The 13,549-nt window shown below is 35.2% G+C and overlaps 2 long non-coding RNA genes across 4 annotated transcripts in view; one reads left to right on the forward strand and one right to left on the reverse strand.

Annotated features, from left to right (window-relative positions):
* Nucleotides 1-9,411, forward strand: part of LOC139974580 (uncharacterized) — a 56,676-nt gene extending 47,265 nt beyond the window's left edge. Inside the window, exons 5-6 of one of the 3 annotated variants that reach the window (XR_011795509.1) lie at nucleotides 2,075-2,158; nucleotides 8,065-9,411. This is a non-coding gene — a long non-coding RNA (uncharacterized lncRNA). Of the gene's footprint in view, nucleotides 1-2,074 lie in introns of all 3 variants that reach the window. The other 2 variants (XR_011795508.1, XR_011795507.1) reach the window with 2 other exon arrangements.
* Nucleotides 1-13,549, reverse strand: part of LOC139974586 (uncharacterized) — an 88,581-nt gene that overhangs the window by 49,281 nt on the left and 25,751 nt on the right. The window lies entirely within an intron of this gene.

The following is a 13,549-nucleotide window of genomic DNA, read 5'->3' on the forward strand; positions in this document are numbered from 1 at the left end:
AGTCATGCATCTGACATGAATCACTCATGTGCTTAACACTCATGGTTTGTCAGCAACCTTTATATAGTCATAGAAATTATTACTACATATACTGCGCAGAGCTTCCCCCCAAAAAAACTGAATATTACTATACCATGTGTTGATGCAGCTGCCATCAATATGACACCAACATTAACCATACTTCAACCCACTGTAATTAATGCCCCTCTGTTTACGCCCAACCATATACCCCGCCTCCCTTAATGGATTGATCTTGGCACCGTGCCATCGTGTTGATCTCAGTCAACCAATAATATTGTCAAGGCATGACTGCAAACAGTTCATCGACAGAAAATTTTCTAGTCCAATTAAATATCATGCTGTGAAAGATCGTTATGGGCTTTTGCAAACTTTCCTAGCTTCCAAGTAAAATTCCTTTTTCCTTTTCATATATTTGTTAGATGCGTTTATTTTACATTTGATGGTTTTTTTTTCTTGGAGGCAGAGGGGTGGGGGGGGTCTTATTAAGAATCATCTTTCTACTTTAGTTACAATTAATATTGTCCCATCTAGCTAATAGAGATTTTGCTTAATTGGTATACATACAGATTAAATTTATATATCGTGTCGGTTTCAAAACGAAGGCGTCGACTTATGAAAATGTATGGTATCTAATGGTTACGTTAGGCTGTGAGTCAAACGTGCAGTTTATTGAATGATGATTCATAGTTTGTTCCATTTCCAAGGGTGTCATAAATATGAAGGAATTCTGTTATATTTTTATGAAGTAAATGTTACTCAATTGCTGTTTATTACTTATTATCTATTTCAATCCGTTGGGATTATCTCCCAGAACAGTTGCCAACCCTCAGTGAGGTACAGATTCAGTGAGATGAATAGTCAGACGTGCAAAGTTAAATGATTAAGTTTAATACATCGTAGAAAGCAAGATGTTTCCCAGTCACGACTCAGTGAAAACTGAATTCTCAGAATTTATGAAATATTACAAAATATATTGCAGCATTGTTCTGGGTATGAGAAAAGAAGTTTTCAAACATTTTAACCACGTTGTTTGTTACAATTACAGTTGCAATTAAATTTGCACCTTAAAATTAGGAACTCAAGTTAATACACAGCGTGGAGGGTCGATTGTTTCATTAATGGTAGGAAGTTCCATCATCTCAGTTTTTGAAGCATTCCCTCCACTAGAAAATGTGTGTGCACCTGTCTTATACCGAAAGGTTTCATGTGATTTAAAGATCAACAATACAATTTCAGAAGTAGCTTACGATTGCTCAAAACATTTGTAAAAGTACTTTGTCAGAATATGTGATGCTAAAATTTTCCCCAGTTTTTAGGATCGCGTGTTAAATTGGACGGCAAGATGTCTTAAAGAGGGAACTTAATGTGTTGATATTGGCGTAAAATACTTCTTAAAGTTTTAGCATGAGTGATCATTATGTTAATGTTCTTGCAGTCACCTTTGTAATGTTATGATAGATAACAAGTACATTGTTGATGTTTGCTTTTAGATCATTCAGAACATGAGATCTAAAACAAACTTTGTAAAAATATACTTCATTGAGCTGTTTACTTTGATCAGTCTGATGGTGATACCTTCATTTCATTTTGTTGTCACATTCATCCAAGTCCAGTTACAACTATGTCTGTAACATCTTGCATAGGGGTATAGGACGGCTCTTCAACAACAGATGATTGGCAAGGGTGAGGAGAGGCTTGGTGGTGGGGGTGTAGAGATCAGGGGATTGGAGAAAGTTTACTTTTCAAACCATTTTGAAAGAAAGTAGGTGTAAACTGTGTTTTTGTTGCAGGGGTTGGGAGGCTAGGTACTTCTAATCCCTTTCATGATTGTTTGAAAACTTGAGCTGACCAATTTACTTTGTTCCTGGCTTACCTGTCTCCCCACAACCTTAGCACCTCGTTCTACCGTGCCTAGAATGAACCGGTAACCTTGTAACACTGTGCGCCCTCTATGACCGGCTCCTCCGGTCAATGCCGGTCAACTTGAGTTGACCAATTTGTCTAGTATCATGAAATTAATTGTACTGGTTTCAATTTTGTTCTTTTCTCCTAGGTAGAAACACCTCTTCGATCTTCATATCAGAAATCTCTGAGATACAGATCTGATGATGACACCTGCTTCAAGGAGGAGTGAAAGGTGCTTTACTTTCAAGTAGCAGAAGTCAAGAATGGTCTGCATATGTGTGAGGTAGATCTTCTTATAAGTGATGCAATAAACCTTCTCGAGCTTCTGACAATGCAGATATGTCTTGTCAGTAAGTCTGGTTTAGGTCAAGTGATGTAAATAATTAGCAGGTATTTATTCTGCTTACCTGTTTCTGCACAACCATAGCTCTCTCACAGTACTGTGCCCACTCGCAGTGATCTGATACCCTATCAGTAATCTGCTAACCAGGCAGTGATATGTGCACAGGATTTGAAAGATGGGTGGGCGGGGGGGGGGGGGGGGGAGAGGGAGAGGGAAAATTCAAAATTTCCCCCACTGATGTTAGGAAGAGGCTTCCAGAAACTTAACGGAAAGGCTGTAGCTGGATCCAAAATTTTACAAACGAGGGGTGTGGTTGTGGGAACGTTGCATGTCACTCCCGTGTCTGGGGGTCTGTAGGTCCTTTCCCAGGGAAAAGTTATTGTTGCTGGTATTCTGCTTGTTAATTACATTCAGTGACTTCCAATGATAAATTTAGGGAACATTTAAACAAACTTAAAGGTATAGTAGGCAATTTTTTTGCCAAATCAAATTTTGCCCAGCTATGTATGTAATGTTTGACTTATTGAAATGGACTTTGCAAGGCAAGCTAGGTGTTTCATAGTTCTATCAAGCTTAAAGTAGAAAAATGACTTCCTGAAAATACATTTTCACCATTTTTCCATGGACACGTCTGACCAAGTTTCCATTCCAGACTATCATGATACAGTTGAAAACAAATATTATTAATGAATTATTGAGTGACAGTGAATCAGTGCTTGTGTACAAGGCATGAATCTAATAGCAATAATGAACTGAGTTCTTCACTGAAACTCTGCCAGAGTAGAAAAAAAACATTATCCATTAATTATGCACTAATTGTTTATATGATTGAATAAAAAAGCTACATCTGGAGGGCAAAATAGGTTTGATCAATTGCAGTCATGTTGTGAGGGAAAACAACCTGATTTAATAAAAATGATCAACATTTTGCAGAAAAATGACTATCCTTCAACAAACTGCTTTAAGTAAAAAAATGTTAGTTATGCATTTAGGCTTTAGGATAGAAAAATGTGGCTGTTGTAACACTAAGATTCAAGGCATTACGAACCTGCCGCCTAATTTGATTACCTTCCAACTGAGTCGTCTAAATTATTCGCGAGAATCTAGTTGGCAGATTTTCAAGAATAATTGAGAAGTGTAGATCAAGACTGGTAAAAGAATGAAAACACACCTGTCAATATTGCCAAATAGTCAAAAATAAAAAATTTAAATAAAATTTTTTGGCCAACATTTTCTTTCTATCTTTTGTGCTGGAGGGGACCAGGTGCTTCTCATTTTGTGAGCACAGTATTTGTATTGGTCCGGAAATCAAGGGTGGGTATCACAGGAAAACTAACGATACTGGTCTGCCTGATAAATTTCATACAAGAATTGAAATGTAAACTATGGAAAACAATGACTTGAATCCAAATAATCCTTACAGCTTGCTAACAACTTAAATAGTGCACTTATCCAAATTGTTATTTATTATGTCAGTGCAAAACAGCATAATGTTACCTTTTTGTCTAAAAGAATGTTAAAGAAGAATGCCCCTTTAATAGTGAAGTACCATAGTTGCAGAATTCAAAGTAAATATGAGCCGCTGGGTGTGTTATAAAGGCTGCATCACTAATCATACGAGTGTACTTTAAGGTTTTAATTCATCTTGTACACTTAGCAATTTTGCTAATTTTAATAGACCAAATTTTTACAGATACACAAGAATTTGTAGAGATTGTTGGTTGAAAAGTGAAACCTAAAAATATGTACACAAACTATAAACATTAAGTCATTTCATTGTGTTATATAAACCCTAAATTTGTTGTTACCTCGGAATAACATTTGACCTGCTATTTTGCCTTGAAATGATAAAAGCATCCCGATGGTTGATTAATATTTTACTGGGTTGGGAGAGGCAGAGTGAGGGTATTATTGTGGTGGGGAGGAGGTGGGTGAACGATCGAAAAAGAGGCAAAAAGTGCCATGAATAAAGAAGCAAAATAATTTGGATGGCTGCGACTTTTGTAAAAACTTTGTATTTCTTTGTGGCCCTCGATAAACAGGGTGTAAGAAATACAGTGCCCATATTTTGCACATCTTTATCAAATATTTTTAATAAACATTTTTGTGACAGCTCGAAAAATTAATTCGAAAATAGGAGAGTAAAAAATTCTGCTAAAAAGTACCAAAGATCTCCTCCTTCCACCCACTCTCTACCGATCCTGACCCAGCGTAACCCTTTTAACGGGGATGACTCACGAGCCCCTCTTCAGATACGTTCTCGCGTCTTAAGATCCGAAAGATAAAGGCCATTTTCCCATCTCGCCACTCGACTAGTCCTCCATGGCCCGAGGCATCAGGAGTTCAGGTGAAAAATGTCGGCTGTAGCTGTAAATCACACCACATCTAATACATCTCATCCATTGATCAAAGGCATAACGCCTCTCGAATACACTCTGTGGATTATAAATACGCGTTTTAGATAGATTTTCTGTCGGTCATTATTGTCTTGCAAATGATTGCCGATTTGGCTCGATGCGGGGGGAGATCGTATTTCACAGCGCTGAGTGTGTTTAGTGTCAGAGTAATTGACGAAGAAAGTCATCGAACGGTTTTGGTTATCTCTGTTTGTATTCGCTCCGCGTGTGGAGCAGCTCCTCTGGAAGTGTAAAATTTCCATAAATGTCTCAGTTTTCGCCATATTGATTTTCTAGAGGTTTTTATCAGTTAATAATGGTCGAGATTGAGCCGAACCGCGTCTGCTTTTGGGAGGCATACAAGAGACCCACCACCTATGGTATTAATACAATTAGATTTCGGGGCTGTCAGGTTCGTGCTCGAATCAAAAGAACGGGGAAAGAAACATCTCGATGAAGTGCAAAAGAGAAAGGATAGTTTCAAACCAGAGGGGAGCAATTAAATTTATCAAGTTTTCTTCTTAATTGAAAGTGATGAGTGATTACATAGATTTTTGTGTTCGAAATTGTGAGATATGATGATAGCAATCCATTTGTTTTGTGTGTGTCACTGAATCTTTAATCTCACAGTTTTTGAGGACGGGCTCAAAAATTAAAAGGCTCAATTTTTTTCAAAGCATATCGATACTTTAGAAATGAAAAGGCTAAGACAAGAAGCCTATCAGTAATCCGACAATGGTAGAGAGATGTAAAACTTATTGAAACGACCACATTATTGCAATAATTGGGTGAATCATACTGTGTTTGTACAAAAGTAAGAAGATGATTTAACGCATAGCAAGTATGAAACGGAATTTAGCTTCCTTGGATTTCATGGGAGTGTTTTTAAACGTGGAAGTGCAATAAACACAATAAAAAATCCATTCAAAAAAATCCTTCCAAACAGTTTAATTAAACATTTACTTTGTACTGTATCAAGTAGCATGGAAATGAAAGGGCTTCACTTTAAGGAAAATCATCATTGTATCCTTTTTGTTAGGTGGTGGTGAGGGGTTCATCGGGGCAAGTTGTGGGTGGGGAGAGGTGGTGGACAGGGGGGAATAGACCATTGTAGAGAAGCTCAACCATAGTAGTGCATGTGACGTATATCTGATTCCAGATTAATTTTTCAAAACCATTATTTCACAAAATGCAGTATTAAAAGTAGTTTTATGCAGAGCAGATAATCAGCTATGAGATTTCTTCATGCAAAGTTTTCATTGTTATTTGTTTTCTCTTTGTAATGATTTGAATGTATGTTTGTATGAGTTTAAATATTTCTTAAATATTTTCATTTTATTTTCAACAGACACGACAAACTAGTTATTGTAAATTCTCAAGTTATTTTTTTGTCAGTTCTCAAGTTATTTACGTTCATTACCAGCAAATGAATTCACTCCGAGGAAGTCCACGGAAATACACCAAATATTCTAGAAAGTCGAATACTGGTGGTCTAACTTTATTTTAAATACTGTACTGTCACCCTCAAAGTAGTTGACCAATCTGAAATGTTTCTTTATTTGAAATGCCCCTTAGTGTCTGGCCGTAATATGGATGGCCAGAACTTCTGACAAACTACTTTTGATGAAATGTGTTTGAATAGTTTAGCAGTTGGTATCAAATTTGGAGAAAATGGCAACGACCTGTAAACTAAGAAATCTGTTTAATATTTAAAAAGATCATGAAATAATGAGTGACTTTAATATAATCCTCTCAAACTGCTAAGAAATCAAGGATTGTAAGAAGACCTTTTTTTTGGGGTGAATGGGTTGTTTTCAACCCTGTCTTTATGAAACGGCATGAATCTATTAAAAACTGTTAAATATCTTTCATGTAACCTGTTTGTTTGAACATATACCCTGTCTAAACCACTGCCACCACCAACTGTGAGCATTAAACTTATTGTATTTCAAAACATGCACTTGCAAAGATCATTATCAAATATTGATGTTTCGCAATTTGCCCTTTCATCGACAGAGAAGAGACTGAAAATGATCTGAAATTAAGGCTTAAATATACTGTTTTGAAAAACAAAAACGCTGACATATGTAAAAGATTCAGCAGTAATTTGAAACTATTCAAACTCGCAAATCATTGGAGAAGGTATTTAAAGTGCAGTGTGAATTGATGTATTTAACAGTCATATGTTATTATCACACCGAAATTTAACGTTGAGGATTATTAGAATAGACAATTAAATATCTCATTAATATTCATATGTAGTGTGGGTTTGTAACTACTCTTAGAGTGGCAGTACAGTAAAATGCTTGTCTCAGACCTTCCAGCGAAACCTTTAAAACCTTTATTTAAAAAACGGCTCTTTATTTTTCAAAAATTCTCTTTAAAACCTTTATTTTTATTTTAAGTTAATAAAAAGAAAACATTTTAAAGATTTAGTTTACAGTAGAAATATATGTATTCAGTCAGGCTAAACATTGACCATTTTAATTTTGTGGACAGCCAGGCATGATCCATGCAGTGATAGAAAACAGGCTCACAAACAACAGTTAATGTATTAAAATCAGGTATTTTAAAGAAGGGCCACAGATGATGTAAAAATGGGCATAGATGATGTGTATGTTACAAATTAACCATTAAAAACCTTTATTTTCATGTTTGAAGCTTTTTAAAACCTTTATTTCTTCATTTACAACCTTTACAAAAAAACCTCATTTTGTTGAAGAGCCGCTGTTGGGAGGTCTGTTGTCCATATATGTGAGCATGGGTGACCATTTCCCGACTTTCTAGCATATTCGGGGGCTATAGTGATGAGCTGTAAATTTTATAAATCACAAACCGTTGGAACATTGTGTAGTTGAGTTTTATATCAAGCAATTTGTTATGATTTAGTTTGTGCAAATAAGATTTATTTGTTTCATTTGTACATTTGGATGCACACTTGCAGATGGTAGAGGTTATACTTCTTATTCTCAAATAGGAAGCATTTGTATGTACCATATATATACCAATTACAAGATAACCAAGTGAATCCAAAACTGGATACTGCAGACAGAATTGCCAAATAAATGAAAAAGAAAAATGTACATTTGCATGATAGCTTACACATTCTGTTTTTGCTTTAAGTAAATAAGAACACTGATAAAACTTGCACAATATCTTACATTATCTCTATTCCCCTCACCCCTCCCCTCTCCCCTCCCTCTCCCCCCAAAAAAGTTTTTACTAATGTTCATCTGAGGTAAATTTTGTGACAATGAAAAAAAATGATAATGTTGTGATTCATATATATAGGTTACGGGATATTATTCACATATTATGTAGTGGTTCAATTAATGGCACATTTGTCACATGTGTCTTATTTTTCTGTCTCTCTTGCCTTTTCCTTTCATTGTATAATAGAATCTGGCACTGAACCGTGTTAATTACAGAATTGAATATGTATCAAGTGGGTATGTATCCTGTTCATTCAAGACCATCATCTAGTTCTTATTAGTTTTCACTTTTCAGTGTTGAATTGTAAAGCACTTTTCTGTCATTATATTGTGCCTCTCTATTATTTTTGATTATTTTTGATTTATTGACAATATGAGATACTATATGAGACATACAAGCAAGAACAGCAGTGGTGTCCATACCTCTCAGTTTTTTTTTCTTTTCTAACTCAGAAAATTGTTACTTTATTTGAAATTTTTTTGTACCTCTAGAATATGCACATTTGATGCCTGATAACAATTTTGTGTTTTGTGTTTTGTTGTTGCTAATTCATTAATGTGATATATTTAGAATATTTGCTCAGCTGTTATTTTACTAATTATCCAGTCTTTGTCAAACTACCATACTGCTTACCCCATCCTCCCCTCCCCCCCCCCAACACTCTTTAAGATGTTATCTTTCCCTTTGGGCAAATTAATTGATTGTAATCAAGAATTTTAATAAATCAGCTAAGTTGTGGTGGTGATAATTCTTCAACCACTTTGCACTTTCAAGAGATGCCATAAAAGTTGACACTTTTTTTCGATAAAATTATTCCGATTTACCAGTGAACTGGTGCCAATATCCCGAGGGCGGCTGGAAGTTTTTTCACTGTTCTGAATTTTCCAATGCACTACAATTTCAATTATATATGTATTCTGAATGCATAATTGGCATAGCTGGGGTGTATAATATTCTGGAGAAGTAACTGCCTTTCTCCTGGCATTAGACAGTTATGTTAGTACTATAGTGTGTTCATTGTTATGTATTAATGTGTTGGTAGATATTTGATTGGGTTGGAAGGGAAGTGGAATGGGGGGGGGTGTAGGGAAATGTAATGGGGTGTAGATGGGATGTAAGGGGGTTGTAGTGAGGTGTTAGTTAGAAGTCACTGAAGTCAATCTGATCCATTCAAGTTGGTTAATAGGAGGGAAAGAATTGTTGTTATTTTGTTGTAAAATTATCAAGTAGTGCAATTTCTTTACTTTTTCATTTTTTATCACTCCTTTGAATTAACAATTTTCTACACTCACCATTGTTATCATGTTTTATTCGTCTTTTGTAATACTCCTTATAATTAACAATTCTCTACACTTACCATCGTTAGTTTTGTTCATTTGATTAATTTGTATTGGTCTTAATTAGACATAATTTCAGTCAACAATGTCCAGGAAACTTTTCAAAGATGTGTTCAGTCAATAAATATATACTTCAAAAATGTTATGAAAATGTTATTTTATATTTGTATCATTTTGTCAACTGTGTCAAAAATGTTTACTTCCTTGTGCCTCTGGTCAGTTTCATTTTCATAAAATATTTGCAGGTTACCACTGACTTAATCCGTCTTCTCCTCCTCCTACCCCTCCTCCTCCTCCTCCTCCTCCTCCTCCTCCTCCTGTTGTCCATCTCCAGGTATCCCCCTTCTTGCCACCTTCTTATACATTCAAGTTAGTCATAGAAAGGTGTTGTAAGCATTAAGTCGTTTTCACTTACCCATTTTAACTGGAGTGGAGGGTAATTCTGTTTGTATGAAACAGCTATATGCTGAGCAATTTGGAATCATGTAGTTATGTGTATTATACAGAAATCCCTTGAGTAGGATTTTTTCATTCCCAATTGTTTATGAACATAAAGTTGGCAGAAAGATAAACCGTAAAATTTTTGGCGAGATTTAAATATCATAATGAACCCTTGACCCATTAGTCATCAAAATCCTTTTAAATTAATAAAGTTCATCAGCAAAGCAAATATAAAGTTTGCTTGTTATTAAGACAGTTTTGTGTTGTTTTTTGTTTATTTTGGAAACTATTTGATTTCCAGAATTCAGTGAGGTTTATAGTTTGACTAGATAGGGCTTTTACATTCCAATAAATAGACCTTTTTTGAAAATTTGGGATTTGCTCTTTGCAAGTGATTGAAATACTAATATGCAAAAAGTGTTTGGACAATGCATTGTTTGAGTATCTTATGGAATCAGTAACTATCTACTCACTGTACTAACTTTATTTACTAAACTGTTCTTGGTGGGGAAAGGAGTGTGATTTATCTGTGTTTCACCATATTGCAATATTGTTTGAGTAACTCTGGGTTGATGTGGAAAATTGATGGCTCATTTCGAGGAAGAGAAAAACACTATGTAATATCCACAATACATTCTTTTCACAGTTATCTTTCAAGATGATATCAAATCATGCAAACTGATCAGGAAATACAACATTTTTTTGGTCATTTCCGAATTTTATGGCTGATGGTTCGTAATATGAAATTGATAATAATAAATATCAAAATAATTAATATCACTATGTACACTATTGACATAAGTAGGAACTTTAAACTTTCCGCTTTGCCCCACCTCTTGTCACACCCCTCCCCATCTCTTCCCACCCTTCTCCACCTCTAGCTCCACCCTCCATCACCCACCTGTCCCACCCCATAAAACAATGAGAAGTGGGCAAAACGAGAGGAAGTAATAAAAGAAAGTACATACAGTAATGTCATTTTTACAAGAAATGAACCTCCATCCCAAATTATATATTAAACTCCTTGTTGTGCTCCAGTACGAGTATTACATAACTAGATTCTGTTCCCATATCAGATATACATTCAGGATGCTACTCAAATCTTCCTTACACTTGAATAGGCTATGCATGAAAACTTTCATGTCTCACAGAAAAGTATAATTTACCAGTAATATACATTACCACAATGTAAAGCGGGCATGTGCTGGAAAATTTTTACCAAACATGATAGTGTTGTATATATTCTGTGGGAATAAAATAACTAATGTTTGTTACGTAATGTGCAACACCTGGTATGACAACACAATACATTTCGTGTTAGTAAACTTAAAGTCTATCACAGCATGACGAGAAAATTTACGTTGCCGTGGTAATTAGCTGCCTAAGTTAGAACATGGAGGTAAAAACAGAGTCTGTTTTTACCTCCATTGTTAGAACTATCAACAAAGTCTGAGGCAAATGAATTCTTCCTCTGCGAGTGAAATTATACCAGAAACTTCAGATACGATGGAAATATATGAGTAAACAAGTGACAAGATTAAAAATATTTTCAAAAAATGTAGAGATTACATGTAACTGTTGGAAGTATAGTGGAGGAATTAATCGGAGCTTGTATAGGATACACGAGTAAAAGAGAGAAATTAAAGACGGGGATTGTTTGCCCACAGAGGTACAGTAAAATGAAATTGTTATACAATTTGGGAATATTCTGTTATAAACAAAAATCGCTAAAGGGCGTATGTTTGACAACGTGCAGTTTGCAATAGGCGTATTTTAATTAGCGGAGATAAAAGAAACTTTCCGAAGTACTATATACATAAAAAAAATCGGTGTCTGTCATTAACAGTAGTAAAGTTCATTTAAAAAAAAAACTGATCTAAATGTTTGTTATTTTTCAATCGTTTTGAATTATTCTAGGAGGCTATCTTAGTTTAGTTAACTGGAATATTAGTTTGAATAAGAATACTTTTGAGCTGTGGTACCTTAATTACAGGCAGGGGCAAACTACCATAATACTATATCACTCTTATCATAACATTTCAACCCTCCCTCCCTACCCTCCCTCCCCCCCCAATTCTTTAAAAATAGATACCCTTTCTGTGATTTGACGGTAGATAAAAATGTACAGTAGCCATCGATACACGTGTCACTGCTAACGAATCATGCAGATTCAAGCAAAATGTTACAACTTGTTGAATGTTGGATTACCTTGACAATCCTTGCCAACCTTGTAAACAAAGTTATATATTATATAAAACAAAACTAGACGACCACATGCTAGATATATTACTTACTTGCTGTACATATAGCCGTTAATTCACTTTCATTAGTACTTCAACTATGTCTACAACACTATCGAAAGCAATTGAGTCGACCAAAAGGTTAAAAACAAAGCTTAAAGGGAAGATGAATTGTTATGGAAAATTAGGTCGTTCTAAAATACAGACGTGAATGCTTGCTATTCGAGAACTTGAAGCCCCCCCCCCCCCCCCAAAAAAAAAGCTGCATTAACGCAACAAAATGTATTAGTTTTGCTTTGTCTCTACTGGAGTGTTACTACATGTATGTACATGGTAACTATCAATACACACAGAGAGAGAACCCAGGTGTGTTAGCGACTGGCCTAAAGCGAAACATTTAACACATGAGTAACTTATTTTCTACAGCCAAAAAAGTGTCTGTGATGGACTGTATAACAATGAACAAGGTTTCAGTGAAGTAAAGGGTTTTGATCAATAAAACTGATAATTGTTACAGAATTTCTTTAAACTGAACTATTCAATCTATACTCACTTTTGAAAAGGTTACAATGGATGGTGGTGGTGGTGGGGAGGGGGGGGGTTAAAGTGTATGTCTCACATAAGCACCTGGACTAAATTATTATAAAAGTGGTCCTTTCACGGGATACAGTATAAACCATAACCGATTGAATACAGTAATTCGTCAGAGGTGATTCTCTTGCCTTGAAGAGATATCCCACTGGCAGATAATGTGGCATTTATATGCATGGAAAAAAAAGAAAAATATTCCACACTGTAAACTGAAAACCCAATCTCACTATCTTGTCACGAACGTATGAAATAGTTGATTGATTAGAACTTATGTTGGCTGTCAGAACCCTCGATTCTTCCAGGGAGTTAATAACATGCAGTATAGCTGATCTGTGATGTTATTACGGCAATTTTTTTTTCTCAAAAGATTTACTTTTAAATTATAATCTTCTTGGAAAGCCGGATGCATTTGGTAGGTTTGCTTAGCTACCAAGAGGTCTTTTCGTTTAGAATGTCATCAATATTCGACTATTTCCCTCTTCAAGTGAGATAAGTAACGAAGATGATGATGATGGTGATGATGATGATGATGATGATATATATATATATATATATATATATATATATATATCATCATATCATCATCATCTTCGTTACTTCGTTATCTCACTTTTTTCATCCAAACTGTGCACCATTGGCTGGTAACGAACTTTAGCAGTTAATATATACTAATAACCACTCCTGCTACGACTGAATAATATAATAATAAATTTGGTTGACCTCATTTGCAGACACACACATTTATATACCCCTCATTCTGGACCCTACGAGTGACAGATGCGTACATTGCATTTCACACTGTCTGACTTTACAACTACAAATTTTATGATGGCATATTTTTTTGTTTTTAATCTTAAACAGCAACAGTTTTTTAGCATCTCTCTAAATTATACGACGTTGCATGCATTTCCACCCCTTTTCTTATTCCTCTAATTCCATAAACTGCATGTATTTCTAAAAAAAAGCTCTATTTCTAGGGCCCCTCCCCCCTCCAACACTTTATTAATGTTTATACGCAATATGTTTGTTTATAACCATTAAAAGTGAATCCACTCACGTGTA

Source organism: Apostichopus japonicus, chromosome 9 (genome assembly GCF_037975245.1).
Source record: "Apostichopus japonicus isolate 1M-3 chromosome 9, ASM3797524v1, whole genome shotgun sequence".
In the NCBI taxonomy this organism is placed as follows: domain Eukaryota; kingdom Metazoa; phylum Echinodermata; class Holothuroidea; order Aspidochirotida; family Stichopodidae; genus Apostichopus; species Apostichopus japonicus.